The sequence below is a fragment of the Vespula vulgaris genome, chromosome 13 (assembly GCF_905475345.1).
Source record: "Vespula vulgaris chromosome 13, iyVesVulg1.1, whole genome shotgun sequence".
Taxonomy (NCBI): Eukaryota; Metazoa; Arthropoda; class Insecta; order Hymenoptera; family Vespidae; genus Vespula; species Vespula vulgaris.
Genome location: NC_066598.1, coordinates 5059070 through 5074996, shown reverse-complemented (window position 1 = coordinate 5074996; position 15927 = coordinate 5059070). Strand labels below are relative to the sequence as shown.

General features: G+C 29.8%; 2 long non-coding RNA genes across 51 annotated transcripts in view; one reads left to right on the top strand and one right to left on the bottom strand.

Moving 5' to 3' along the window:
• The window catches only part of LOC127068587 (uncharacterized), a 60911-nt gene that overhangs the window by 39340 nt on the left and 5644 nt on the right, over positions 1 to 15927 (bottom strand). For 46 of the 50 annotated variants that reach the window (XR_007783042.1, XR_007783033.1, XR_007783041.1 and 43 more), the window contains exons 3-10: positions 3043 to 3165; positions 2798 to 2921; positions 2418 to 2651; positions 2050 to 2172; positions 1690 to 1928; positions 1323 to 1567; positions 1078 to 1188; positions 24 to 145 (exon numbers count right to left, since the gene is read on the bottom strand). This is a non-coding gene — a long non-coding RNA (uncharacterized LOC127068587). Of the gene's footprint in view, positions 1 to 23; positions 146 to 1077; positions 1189 to 1322; positions 1568 to 1689; positions 1929 to 2049; positions 2173 to 2294; positions 2394 to 2417; positions 2652 to 2797; positions 2922 to 3042; positions 3166 to 3593; positions 3809 to 15927 lie in introns of all 50 variants that reach the window. The other 4 variants (XR_007783037.1, XR_007783022.1, XR_007782994.1 and 1 more) reach the window with 4 other exon arrangements.
• Positions 6731 to 10638, top strand: LOC127068592 (uncharacterized). The gene is made up of 5 exons (XR_007783052.1): positions 6731 to 6890; positions 7343 to 7540; positions 7618 to 8009; positions 8260 to 8421; positions 8746 to 10638. It is a non-coding gene; the product is annotated as an uncharacterized LOC127068592 (long non-coding RNA).

The following is a 15927-nucleotide window of genomic DNA, read 5'->3' as shown; positions in this document are numbered from 1 at the left end:
TATTAAAAATTCTTTATAGTTACCTAGAATGCAAATTGTAAAAGTTTTGCATTTTGAATTTCCGGTTAACGGTCATACCATGTTGTCACACTATTTTTCTCGGTTAACCATGGTCGAGAAAGACACATATAATCTGTAGAATTACCTATAATGAAATCAGTAAAATCTTTTTCATTTTCAATTTCCAGTTAGCGACAATACCAAGCTGTACATACTTTTTTTCAGTGAACGTTAACCCAGAAATCCATATAACATCTGTATAATTACCAATAATGAAAGTTATTCAATTTTTTTCTTTTTGAATTTCCGGTTAACAGACATACCGTAACAGACATAACGTAGTTACATAGCTTTTCTCGATTAACCTCAATCAAGAAATCCATATAATATCTGTATAATTTCCTAAATGCAAATAGTAAAATTTTTCTAATTTTGAATTTCAAGTTAACTGTAATACCAATTTGTACACAGTTTTTCTCTGTAAACTTTAAGTGAAAAATCTATAAATAATCTTTATAATTGCCTATAATGCAAACTGTAAAATTCTTTTTAATTTTCGTTTTATTTTTGTTAACGGTTATACCACGTTGTTAAACAGTGTCTCTCGGTCAACTTTATGCGGGAAAGCCATATGAAATCTGTACAATAATCTATAATGATACGAGTACAATTTTTTTTCATTTCCAATTTACAGTTATTGCTTGTACAATAAAATTTTTATCCTTTTGAATTTATTATGGCCGGTTAACGGCCGTACCACGTTGTTACATAGGTTTTCTAGGTTAACATTAAGCAAGAAATATATAAAAAAAAAATCTCTATAATTACCAATAATGCAAATTGTAAAATTTTTTTCATTTAAAATTTTAAGTTAATTGTGATACCGCATTGTTACACTGTTTTTCTCGGTTAACCTTGGATGAGAAAGCGATATAAAATCTGTATAATTACCCAGAATGAAACAACAAAAACTTTATTCATATTCAATTCACCGTTAACAATCACACCGAACTGTACACGGATATTCTTGGTTAACCATATGCGAGAAATCAACAAAAAAAAAATCTTTATAATTACCTATATCGCAAATTGGAAAATTTTTTTCATCTTGAATTTCCGGTAAACGGTCATACCACGATTTCACACAGTCTTATCCGATTAACCTTTGGCGAGAAAGCCATATAAAATCTGAAAGAATTACCTACCATGGAACAAGTAAAATCTTTTCATTTTCAATTTACAATTATCGATCATACCAAGTGTTACACAGATTTTATCGGTTGACCTTAACCGAGAAATCCATATAACGTATGTATAATTACCTAGAGTACAAATTGTAAAATTTTTATCATTTATAATTTCCGATTTACGGCCAAATCACGTTGTTACACAGTTTTTCTCGATTAACTTTTACCGACAAATCCATATGTAATATGTATAATTATCTATAATGCAAGTTGTACAATTGTTTTCATTTTTAATTTCTAGGTAACGATCATATCACTTTGTTACACAATTTTCCTTGGTTAACCTTATCCGAAAAATTCATTTAAATCTCTATAATTACCTAGAATGAAACGAGAAAAATGTTTTTTATTATCAATTCACAGTTAACGATCATACGGAATTTTACACGGTTCTTCCCGGTTAATGAAATGTGAGAAATCTATAAAAAATCTTTATAATTACCTATATTGCAAATTGTTAATTTTTTTCATCTTGAATTGCCGGTTAACGGTTCCACTCATTCTTATTCGCTTAACCTTGGGCAAGAAAGCCATATAAAATCTGCAGAATTACCAATCATGGGACAAATAGAATTTTTTAAATTTTGAATTTCCGGTTAACGGTCGTATATACCATGTTGTTACCACTACTTTTCTCTGTTAACCCTGGTCGAGAGAGACATATATAATCTATAGAATTACCTATAATGAAATCAGTGACATTTTTTTATTTTCAATCCAAAGTTAACGATCCTACCGAATTTTACATAGTTCAGCCCGGTTAGCGATATGCGAGCAATCTATAAAAAAGCTGGATTATTACCTGAAATGCAAATTATACAATTTTTTCCATTTTAAATTTCCGATTAACATTCATACCACGTTGTTACACAGTTTATCTCGGTTAACTTTTACCGAGAAATCCATCTATCACCTGTATAATTATCTACAATGCAAATTGTACAATTTTTTTCATTTTGAATTTCTAGTTAACGATCATATCACGTTGTTAGAAAATTTTCCTTGGTTAACCTTATACGAAAAATTTATTTCATTCTGTATACATACCTAGAATGAAACGGGGAAAATTTCTTTTATTTTCAATTCGCAGTTAACGATCATACCGAATTCTACACAGTTCTTCCCCGTTAACGATACGCGAGAAATCTATGAAAAAATCTGTATTATTACCTATAATGCAAATTCTACAATTTTATTCATTTTGGATTTCCCCATAGTAGTCATAGCACGTTGTTACGTAGTTTCTCTCAGTTAGCCTTAACCGAAAAATCTATGTAACATCAGCATAATTACCTATATAGCAAATTGTACAATTTTTCTCATTTTTGAATTTCCGGTTAACGGCCATACCACGTTGTTGCACAGTTTTTCTAGGTTAACCTTATCCGAGAAATCCATTTAAATCTGCAAAATTACCTCTTATGGAACAAGGAAAATATTTTTCGTTTTCAGTTTACAGTTAACTGTCACACCATGTTGTAGACAGTTTCCTCGGTTAAGGCTAGACAAGAAATTAAAAAAAAAAAAAAAAAAAAAGAGTATATAATTACCTGTAATGGAAATTGTAAAATTTTTCTCATTTTTTAATATCTGGTTAACGGTGATACCGTGCTGTTACACTGTTTTTCTTGGTTGACCTTGGACGAGAAAGCAATATAAAATCTGTATAATCACCTAGAATGAAATGAGAAAAATTTTTTTATTTTCGATTCACAGTTAACGATCATACCGAATTCTACACAGTTCTTCCTGGTTAACGGTATGCGAGAAATCTATAAAACATCTGCATTATTACCTGAAATGCAAATTGTGCAATTTTTTCCATTTTGTATTTCCGGTTAACGTTCATACCACGTTGTTACACAGTTTATCTCGGTTAACTTTTACCGAAAAATCCATATATCACATGTATAATTACCTATAATGCAAATTGTAAAACATTTATTTTTAATGTCCGGTTAACGGTGATACCACGTTGTTATATAGTTTTTCTCGGTTAACCTTATGCAAGAAAGTCATATAAAATCTGTATAATAACCTATAATAAAACAAGTAAAATTTTTTTCATTTCCAATCTACAGTTAACGATCATACGAAGTTATACACAGATATTCTCGGTTAGCTTTGAACGAAAAATATATATATAAAATTAGTATGATTACGTATAATGCCACTAATAACATTTTCTTCATTAAACTCTGAGTTAACGGCAATACCACGTTGTTACACCAGTTCTCGTCCGATCATTGAAATTAAGCAACTATAGTAACGAAAATAACTATAGTAACGAAACAAATTATAATAATTCCAGATTATGATAAATACATGATATAATCAGGAACGTACTCATAGCCTTCAAATAATTGTTTAAGTTTTTGAATAGGAAATCGAAGCAAGTGCTAATAATAATTTATGGGAATTCGTTTCTAAATTCAACAATCGATTATCTTTTGTCAACGAATTGCTGGAGTTCTATCCATTTATCAGGCGCATAGTTTGTTTATATATGTTTTCTTTACGTATTCTAAGTCGTCTCGTTGAACGAATTACAGAATATAAATCTGAAACAATATAACAAGATTTTATCGATTATTTTAAATAATAAATAGTCAATGGACTTATATATAATTTAATAATTTAATAAAAGTCAAAACATATAAATTTGTTTTCACGTTATCTCTAAGACAGTTCAATCTTAATCAGCCACTTTACAACGCTTACAACCACTTTGTGGTTTCCCTTTGATATTATTTTTATACACACACACACTTATTATTATATTCTTATATACTTATTATACTACTACTACTGCTGTATTAATAAAATATAATATAATAATATAGTCGTAAGAGTAATGATAAGAAAAAGTATTAGCTTTAAATTGTTGTCGAGAAATAATTTAAACAAAACATTTTCTAATCTTTATGGAAGTATAATCTTTTTTTCCATTAACTTTTTCCGCATTGACATTCCACTTCTACATTGATGCTCACGCTTTTCACGTATGCACTATATCTGTCCTGGTCGCTATTTACTCACTCGCAATCATACCTTACTTACTTGACCATGCTACCAATTCCGAGATCCCCTCCTATCATCTCACTAACTCATGATAGCAGTCTCTCTCTCTCTCTCTCTCTCTCTCTCTCTCTCTCTCTCTCTCTCTCTCTCTCTCTCTCCTCACTCAATTGATACTCGTTCTTACTCACTTTTACACAGAAAAAATATTATATAATGAAGAGGAATATTAAAAATAATTCTATAATTGTATAAAGTTATACAAAAACGGTATATGTATAAAGGATACATATTATAGTAATTTAATATTTTGCGGACCGGCTATTACAAGCTAAAATCTCGTCCTGTTGGCTATATTTTCGCAATTGAATGTAATATGAAAACATCTAAACTTTAATACACTTTATTTACACAACATATTCGTTGAAATGAAATTTATTACACATATTTCATAATTTTTTCCAGTATTATTTACCTGCGTATAATCGCATATAGGTATAATGATATATGGTACATAAGTTTACCAAATCGAATTTGAATATCTCTGGAAATATAGAATGTACAGTTAAAAAAAAAGACGAGAAAATCGCAAAAGTCAGGAAACAGTAAAAAAAAAAGGAGAGCAGTGAGGTGCCACAGCTTCTCTCGTATACATATACTTCTTAGAATTCTAATGTTAATTAACATAACACGATCTGAACCTAACCAAGAATACGCCCTAGAACGTTCATAAAAATCTATATATTGCTTTCAGACTTAACAACTGCATAAATTAATAATATAAGTGCAAACCCGAGTATACTCATAATCAAGTTCAGCGAAGGGTAAAACAGGTACATTGAAAACGAACTCTCTGTGATCCCGTAATTTTTCCATATTGTCGGTACATGTCAGATGAAAATCTTATACATTGCACCAAAAATAAAAGTTAGTTTTTCTTAGGGACATATAATTGACATATTTACTTTTACAAAATTAAATCACACTTTCTCTTTTATAAGATTGTCCATTATCTTAGATTCACTTTAACGAAAAAGTTTTGAATTTGTAAGCATCATGCATCATTCATTTCATTTTCTAACTGGTCTAAATATTAAATTCTGATCATTTTCCGTAACAGCTCTTCCATGGAATTGAAATAAAAAGAAATAAACAATTCATAAATAATTCTACCCTTTTATCATTTTTTTCAATATAAATAATATAATTTTTTATCTTGGCTGATACATTAATTACAAAGCATTACTCTAATCACGTTCACACACTTTCATATGAGTAAAGCTGATATACACAGTTGAAAAAAGTTCGATATTCATTTTTTCTATCATAGGAAATTTCATATAGACAGATTTTTTCTCTTAAATTTTTCTCTTGTGTTTGGAAGCTCATACTGGATGCCGCTTTATGTAGATATTATATAAAATTTATATTTTAATCGCGGAAAAAGGATTTAATGGAGCATCAGTTTAAATGATACAACAAAAGAATGCTTTCGGATTTTTATTTTTCTTATATTTGATGTATTAAAACAATAGAACAAACACACGCTTCTTTAGACGATTTACTTTACTTTAATTTAATTTAGTTTCCCAACTTTAATTCACCATGTTCCGGAGTTCTGTTTCGGCGAAATTTGAAGTTAAAAAAATTATATCTAGACAATTATAGGTTAGGTATTACATACGAAAAATATTGAAAATAACTTATTTATATAAAAACATTGTTTCATTCTATCTCCGTTCAGTCGTTTTCTAAAAACATAACAAGTGATTTCTGATAACTAAAATAAGAAATGACAAAGAAATCAATTCGATCGAGGTATATATCTGAAATAGCATATTAATAATTCTTCTTCTTGATTTTATTATCGCTTTTGTGTTACTGTCTTAAATTTTTTAATTTTATGTTTTAAGTAGAGATATTGTTCTTTATGCCTTTCTATCTTTCACGCACAAGGGAAATAATAATGCGCAGTTTATTCCCTATCTCATCCTGTTCCTATCTCTCTTGTGCGTACAAATAAAATATGAACGCAAAGCTTATAAGCATAATTATGCTCTCTCTCCCTCTCTCTCTCTCTCTCTCTCTCTCTCTCTCTCACTCCCTCTTCCTTCCTATTTCTGGATACCTATCTTTTGTTATTCCCTATTTAACTCTCTCTCATTCTATCTCTCCCCTTCATATCTTTCAGTTCCGTTTCATCTTGGTGCCAATTAATAATCTCTAAAGAAATTTTGCTTTTAAGAAGATTTTGTATAATTTAATTGTCGTACAGATTATAACGACATATGTGTATTGAAGATGTAGAAAAAAATTCGAATCAGTCGATCAAGCAGGGCTTAAGATATTACATTAGCCATTTCTGAAAAGCATCTTTTTCTTAATTTTTATTGTATAATTACCCCTACCGCTCATCGATCGATATCGCCGCGAGATAAAAGCAGACCTCATACAGTTCGCTCTCCATTCACTGTGTCGGTAACCGTAGTGATGACTAGCAGTACTTCTTTTCTACATAAAGAAATATTAATCGCATCAACGCGCATAGTTTACTATTGTTATTCCATCTTTTTTTCTATTTTACTTTAATCCTGAGCGAGACCAATCGATCGTTCATTTCTTTACGTAAGTGAAATCGATCATCGAAATGTTTCTCTTTTTATACGTTGAAGTAACGCTTAGTTAATCTCTATAAAAATTGTAAAGAATATAACTTTTAGAAGTTTTTAGATCACTTTCTAGCTGCACATTAGCTATTTTTTCGAAATTAAAATGCACTTTGCACTAATTATCAATAATGTAGAAAATAATTTTAAGAAATTCATAACAGAAGATTTTTACTTACTGTGTATAAAGGAGTTACGTGACTCTAATATAAAAAAAAGAAAACTATGAATACTTATCTTCTATTTTCCATTATTCTTCTTGGATTTTTTCTAAAACATTTAATGAAATTATGATTAGTAACATTCTCAAACGAATGTTATGTTTCTAAAGACATTTGAGAATTTTTGTCTTTTATGTTTTTGTAAGCGATGAGAAAATATAATATGTATTTTTTTTATTTATCTTTATAGAGAGAGGAGGGACAAGAAACTTGATGTCGTTGCAAAGAAATAGCAGCAAAGATGTAGTGTATGAGAAAATTATATTCAAGCTGCATCATTTGTATATGACTCATTCATCGAATGCTTAATCAAGTATAATGACATACATATGTAAGAAATGTTTCGAACACGTTTATGATCTGTGGTGTTCTCTACATACACGATAAGGTATGAAATTTTAAATGGTCATTCAATTGATCTTCAGCTAGTAATAGAACGTCAAATTAATTTTTTTTTTTCGACAGAATATCTTTCTTATAAATAATTCCCCAAGTGCTCGGATTTTGTTTGCGTTCGTTCACTAACGTCATCGAGAATATCCTTAAATTCTTCATCTCACTTAAATACCAAATAAAGGATATCTCCGGCACTCGTCGCTGGTGCAGGCGAAGCTAGATCTTAAATTAGTTAATCACGGTCTCATCGTCGTTATTTGGAGCAAACGTAATAATTAATTCCTCACAACAGACTGATTGACGAAGATGGTCTCGAATTTTCGTTGGCTGTCGATGATGACGATATGACTGCTTAGCTAGCAGAACGCCGGTCTCTGATTTCATGCATTGCCTCAACATGCAATGCTATGACGGTGATGAGAACGATCTTCCAAATGAACTTCTATATGAGTCTTATTTAGGTTGGTTGGACCTTGATCCAAAGATGCATCTTGCTTTTAACTTGGAAAACTACTTTGTCCATTGACCAAATCATGAAAAAGATGTGTACATGCATGCTTTATCTTTGGATCGTTCCCTAATATGAAATTTTTAATTATCATTCGATTATGCATTCAACTATAAATAATGCATCAAATTGATTTCTTTCTATACAATAGTATATATTTCTTATAAACAATCTACAATGTACTCGTATTTATTTTGCTATAGGCATCATCGAGAGCATCTTTACGATTTTTATTCCACTCAAATATCAAATAAAGGACATTTCCGGCGGGATTGCCTTCGTCGCTGATGTGTTCGGAAGTCAGTAGCCCTCGAATTAGCTAATCTTGATGTCATCATTATCCTTTGAAGCAGCAATCAAAAAAGGTTAGTTAACTTTGATAATATTTTTCAATAACTTTTTCAATTATCTATTGATTTTACAAGATAAAAAGCTTATAATATACTTGTGTTTTGTGGACGTTTATTTATTTTTATTTATTTATTTTTGTATGCATTTGTACATTCGTCTAACTAGGTCTAATATCATTACTAATATTTCAATATCACACTAATATTTCTATACACTTCGTCCATATGTGTGTGTGTATATTTATATAGTATAAAATAGTGTGACAATCCAATCCTGTACTATCAAGATTGATCATCCTTTTTATTTATATGCATATTCACCTAACGCATTCCCAATAGGTAATTATCATATTCGACGTATCGTAATTGAAAGACTTATGTCGATAAACTGACCACTGCAGGAAAGAACGAAGGATATGACATGTACAAGTTCACCTTTCCCATGGCTTGGCCAAAGTATAAAGTAGTCTTTCAAGTTAAAAGTAAGATACATCTTTGGATCAGGATCTAACTAAGCTAGATAAGGCACATATGTAAGTTCATTTGGAGGAACATTCTCGTCACAGTCATAGCATTGCATGTTGAGGCAATGCATGAAATCAGAACCGACGTTCTGCCCACTAAGCAGTTCCACCATCAGCATCGAAAGGCAACGAAGACTCGAGATCATCCTCCGCAATTAACCAATTGCGAGGAATTAACTATTATCTTCGTCACAATTAACAACGATAACATTGTGGTTAACAAATCTAAGGGCTAGTGACCTCCGTCAGCATCAGCAATCTTTCCAGAGATATCCTTTATTTGGTATTTAAAAGAAAAAAATCCCAAGGTACTATCGATAATGCCCGCACACAAACGCAAGATAAATCTATGCACGTTGGGAATTATATATAACAGACATTCTGGAGAAATAAAATTAATTTAACGATTTATTTCTAATTGAATGATTAATCGAATGATTATTTAATATCGAATGGTCATATCTTATCGTGTATGTAGAGAACACCGGAGATTTTGAACGTGTTCGGAAAACTTCCTAAGATGCATTATTGCACTTCATTAAGCATTTTGAATAAATCATATACGAATAATGCAATTTGAATGCAATTTTCTCGAAAACTATAACACTACTGCTTCTTTCTCGCTACGATATCAAGTCTCTTGCCACCCATTTCTCGGCAAAGATAAAGAACGTACATATTATGTCTTTTCTTCGTTTATAGAAAGCCAATAGAAGAATTTTTGAAAAAAGTCCGACACAGTGAATAGAGGGCGAACTGTATGAGGTCTGCTTTTATCTCGCGGCGATATCGATCGATGAGCGGTAGGGGTAATTATACAATAAAAATTAAGAAAAAGATGCTTTTCAGAAATGGCTAATGTGATATCTTAAGCCCTGCTTGATCGACTGATTCGAATTTTTTTCTACATCTTCAATACACATATGTCGTTATAATCTGTACGACAATTAAATTATACAAAATCTTCTTAAAAGCAAAATTTCTTTAGAGATTATTAATTGACACCAAGATGAAACGGAACTGAAAGATATGAAGGGGAGAGATAGAATGAGAGAGAGTTAAATAGGGAATAACAAAAGATAGGTATCCAGAAATAGGAAGGAAGAGGGAGTGAGAGAGAGAGAGAGGGAGAGAGAGCATAATTATGCTTATAAGCTTTGCGTTCATATTTTATTTGTACGCACAAGAGAGATAGGAACAGGATGAGATAGGGAATAAACTGCGCATTATTATTTCCCTTGTGCGTGAAAGATAGAAAGGCATAAAGAACAATATCTCTACTTAAAACATAAAATTAAAAAATTTAAGACAGTAACACAAAAGCGATAATAAAATCAAGAAGAAGAATTATTAATATGCTATTTCAGATATATACCTCGATCGAATTGATTTCTTTGTCATTTCTTATTTTAGTTATCAGAAATCACTTGTTATGTTTTTAGAAAACGACTGAACGGAGATAGAATGAAACAATGTTTTTATATAAATAAGTTATTTTCAATATTTTTCGTATGTAATACCTAACCTATAATTGTCTAGATATAATTTTTTTAACTTCAAATTTCGCCGAAACAGAACTCCGGAACATGGTGAATTAAAGTTGGGAAACTAAATTAAATTAAAGTAAAGTAAATCGTCTAAAGAAGCGTGTGTTTGTTCTATTGTTTTAATACATCAAATATAAGAAAAATAAAAATCCGAAAGCATTCTTTTGTTGTATCATTTAAACTGATGCTCCATTAAATCCTTTTTCCGCGATTAAAATATAAATTTTATATAATATCTACATAAAGCGGCATCCAGTATGAGCTTCCAAACACAAGAGAAAAATTTAAGAGAAAAAATCTGTCTATATGAAATTTCCTATGATAGAAAAAATGAATATCGAACTTTTTTCAACTGTGTATATCAGCTTTACTCATATGAAAGTGTGTGAACGTGATTAGAGTAATGCTTTGTAATTAATGTATCAGCCAAGATAAAAAATTATATTATTTATATTGAAAAAAATGATAAAAGGGTAGAATTATTTATGAATTGTTTATTTCTTTTTATTTCAATTCCATGGAAGAGCTGTTACGGAAAATGATCAGAATTTAATATTTAGACCAGTTAGAAAATGAAATGAATGATGCATGATGCTTACAAATTCAAAACTTTTTCGTTAAAGTGAATCTAAGATAATGGACAATCTTATCAAAAAGAAAAAGAAATTTAATTTAAAAAAATAGTAATGAGATTGTAAAAAGATTGCGAGATCACAGAAAGTATACTATATCTGACGTATCAACAAACATCTCCATCACTTCCTTGACCTTGGTTACCACTATACTCATGTTTATATTTATATTATTAATTTATACAGTTACTAAGTCTCAAAACAATATGCAGATCTTTATAAACGTTCTAGATCATATCCTAGGTTAGTTTAGTTCAAATTTTGTTATCTTAGTTGAAATAAAAATTCGGAGTGTGCTAGAAAACTCGTAGTAACTCAATGTTCCTCTTTTTTCCACTGGTTTCCAACTTTTTCTATGTAATTTTCTCATCTTTTTTTTAATTATGCAGTCAATATTCCGAGAGACATGACGTGTAATACTTTTAAATTTTATTTGCAAAACTCGTGTACCATTTAACATTATACGTGTGTACCCTAACACGCAGGTCAATGATATCGGAAAATATTATGAAATATATATAATAAATTTCATTTCAAGAAGAATAATATCAATAAATAAGTGTACGTATATTGAAAATTATTTAAATGTTCTCACATTACATTTAATTCCGGAAATATAACAGATTGGACGGGATAATTTTGGCTTGAAGTGGCCAAACAAAGTGTGAAATATCACTATAGTACATATACACAGTCAGTTTTATTATTATTATATAATAATAATATATATATGTATATGTATATCATTGTGTGTGTGTGTGTGTGTCGTTTTTTATCAGTGTACAATTAAATATGTTATTATCAGTTTACAATCATAAAATTATTTTTAAAATCAGCGTTTATTATATAGTATTTATCGTGAATAAAAACAGAAAATATTTTTTCTTATAATCATATATGCAAATTTAGCGAGAAAGAGAAAGAACGAAGGAGTCTAAAAACAATAAAAATTAGCGTCCCGGCATTTCGATATACCGATTCTCACCATAACCGGTCATTTAACCGATATACAAATTTTACGTAATAAATGTTTCTTTCGACTGGAATTGTCAATTTATTGTAAGAAATAATGTTTACAACGTAACTTTTAAATAATAATAAAATAACAACTCATATTTTCGTTTATATATATATCATACACAGGATATATAACATAAACAGAAGATCATAGTGGCAGTGTTTATTTTACTTAGAAATAAATGAAGGATGGATTTAATTTATTTAGTGCCATTTTTGCAAATGAATACTTCTTTATACATTTACCATAAACATATTTTTCACAAATTATACAAGCTTTAGTTGTTTTATTTTCTTTGCACAATCGTATCTGACATGTTTTTTGCGAATGCGAAATATTGCCTTGACCACTCAATGTTCCTTGTAAGTCTTCTTTTTCTTCTTGGAGAAATTCGTGATATTCTTCGATTAGCTCTTCTGCTATTTGTAGTAGAAATTGTTGTCTGGATATATTTTGTCTACTTGTTTCTTTATAAAGGATCCATGCATTTATACCAATCGAATCAAGTATGTTGAAAGAAACTTGTACAGGCCATCTATAAGATTTTGATTTGACGCTGTACTTTCTTGCCATTTGATCGCCGAATTTGGGTTTTGTTATAATATGCAACTGTTGCAGGTATTCGCTTTCTGTCGTTATTGATTTTTATTCTTTTATGCTTTGAACTTAGTATTGTAACTTTTTTGGCTGGTTTAGATTTATGAATTGTTAGAGTACAATTATTTGTTTTATAAAGTACTGTTGAGAAATGTTCCAATTCGTCTTTGGCTGATTTTGCTAGCTGGGACAATTCTCTTTTATTACTCCGTATAGTCCCAAATAATATTGTTTGTTTTATCAATAATTTTGTCGCCAGTAATGCGCTTGTGAAAATGTTGTCCGTCGTAATATTTCTCCAACATCAAGTAAATTCAACTACTTTGGTTCAACTATTTTGAGGACAACAAATTTACTGAATGGTATTGACGACGATCGGGATTCTTCTTTTCCCAAATATGGAAAACTCCTTATAATGTATATACTGTTGCCGTCCGATGCTAATCAGAACTTGATGCCAAGTTTATCAGACTTACTTATATATACCATGTAGTGTGTATATTTACATCTTACTTTTGTAGGAAATAGTTGCTTATCAACAGTCAGATTCATACCGGGCTTGTAACTATTTTGATTATTCTCAATAAATCTGTTCATTACATGTAAAATTAGAGCAAAATCATGTTAAGATATATGCAACTATCTATAGTTTGTGATACTTAAGTCCAGAGATAAGATCCCAAGTAGAAAAATTTAGAAAATAATACAAAATTTGTACATCGATCAAATGACTGGTCATGGTAAGAAAAGGGGGTGCTGAATTTTTCTCAATAGTAACAAAAGAAACAAAAAACCGAAGTTGAGAAATTGATTAATCAGAGAATCTAAGAATTTACAGATAGTTGATGATGAACGGAAAAAATAATATAAACATATAAATTCACAATGAAATCGTGAATCGGTCAATTGACCGGACTTGGTACGGTTAGTGTTAAAAACAAATCTAAGATTCATATTTTTTGTACGAACTGATGGACATCTTTGGTTAGCAGAAGATGATGTCTAAACAGATACAGTAGAGCACATATAGCCATGTTCACTTTTACAAAAATTATCTTCGTGCTATGAGAAAATAAACGGTATCATAGGTAACTAATACTAACGAATTACTAAAATCGAGGCAAAAATCGTTGGAGAAGGTTACCAAGTTACATATATGCCATTTTTTAATTCAAACCAACATTACATGACAGATTCAAATATAACCAAGGCAAGGAATAAGAGTTAATCTCCAAATACAGTAAATAACTCAAGAACTTGTTCGTTGGAATGTGTAAGTACATTATTGTAAATGGCAATTGAAGAGATGGTTTTTAAAGTTCAAGAGTAGATTTTTAAGAACTGTAATTAGGAAGGTATATCTCGCAGATTTCTTAAAAATGTGAATAAAAAACATACGTGGAAGAGAAAATTGGAAAGGAAAAGAGAAAGCGAGTAACTGTTGAAAAGTAGGAATCAATTTTTGGGCCTGCTCAAGATATAATCATATGACAATGGTAATTGTAATAATAATAATAAGAATAATAATACTTAATAATAATAAAAATAACAATAAAATGAAAAATAGCCAATTACAGTCCAATTTATGCACAGAAAGGATAACGATCAGCAAAAAAGAAGGAGAAAGAAGATTGATAGATATACAGATTTAAAATTTAGTAAAAGAATTTAGATAGCATGTAATAAAAGATTGATAGATGTAAAAGATGTGAAAGATTTAGTAGACAGAAGACAAATAGACATGCTAAGCAAATACTTTAGAAAACAGAACATATTTACGTAATTACATAATACAATAGAAGAAATAGAAAAAGGGTAAACTAAACCTATCTTAGTTATCTATTCGTTAGTAAGTTGTACCGGATATATAGAACATAAATCGACAGAAAAAAATAACATGGTCAAGGAAACTAATACATGAAAAGTATTATAAAAATGCCAACGACAATAACATCAGTAAAAATCTAACGAATTTTTGCAAAAATATGAACTATTCCCAAGAACAGATGGCTTCATAATAGCTAGGTAATTGCAAGACCAAATAATTGCCGATAAAAACAATAAGAAATTAGAGGAAATGTATAATAATAGAGACAACGTTAAGAGACTATTTGCAATTCTTGCAAATAATAATTTAAAGACTATCATCCAAATTATCGACATTTTCGGAGATCGCTATTGTTCATCTGAGATACATTTTATTTATTAATCTGAAAACCTTAAAAAACAATCGTAAAATCCGTACCTTTTGTATGACTTAAGAGAAATATCATCAAACACAAAAACGATAGACTGTATAATAGCAAAAATAAACTAATAGCAGCAAATATACAAGAAATATACTAGGAGGAAAATAATTTACCAGACAATAGGGGAAAAATACAACTTAAATCCGGACAACACACTATACTAGACTATGGACAATAATTGAAAACAAAAACTACGTACCATACTGGGGTAGAATTATATAAACAAACAAAACCATACCGCATAACAGATTAGATATTACACTACCAGATAAAAAACAAAAAATCACTAAATTTGTAAATATATAAATACTAAATGATACAAATATATTAACAAAATATAAAAAGAAAATAGAAAAATATATCCAATTGAAAATAGAAGTTCAGAGAATACGACAACAAAAAGAAGTAATGATAATATCATTTATTATCTCGGCCAATGGAATCGGCCCATATTCGTTCAGATAGCATCTAACTCTGCTCAGTTTAAAACATAGTATACATACTATAATTTAAAAAGCAATTATTTTAAAAACATATGAAATAGCACGTGTTTAAAAATATATTTAAAACCATGTGAAAACATGGGAAATTCTTAAATTAATAATATACATACAATAGCAATATCTGAAGATTCGTCAACAGCCTGTCTATTAAAACTATCTCGACTGATGAAACGCTGGAGGTATTTAAACGAACATAGTAATAATTGTAATAATAAGAAATATGAGGTTCATGATAAGTATGAAACCTATAACAGATATCATAGCACTCTACATGAATCAGACTACAGAAAGGAACTTTTTGGCTCAAAGAAAGACGATTTCAATTGGGGAATATGTTAACAAAGAAGCGCTAAACGTGATATACCTCTATGGAATTTGATAGTTTCTTCATCGCTATATAGGATCAAGTTACCGATACTAAGAACAACGAAAAATAGATCGTCAAAGAACA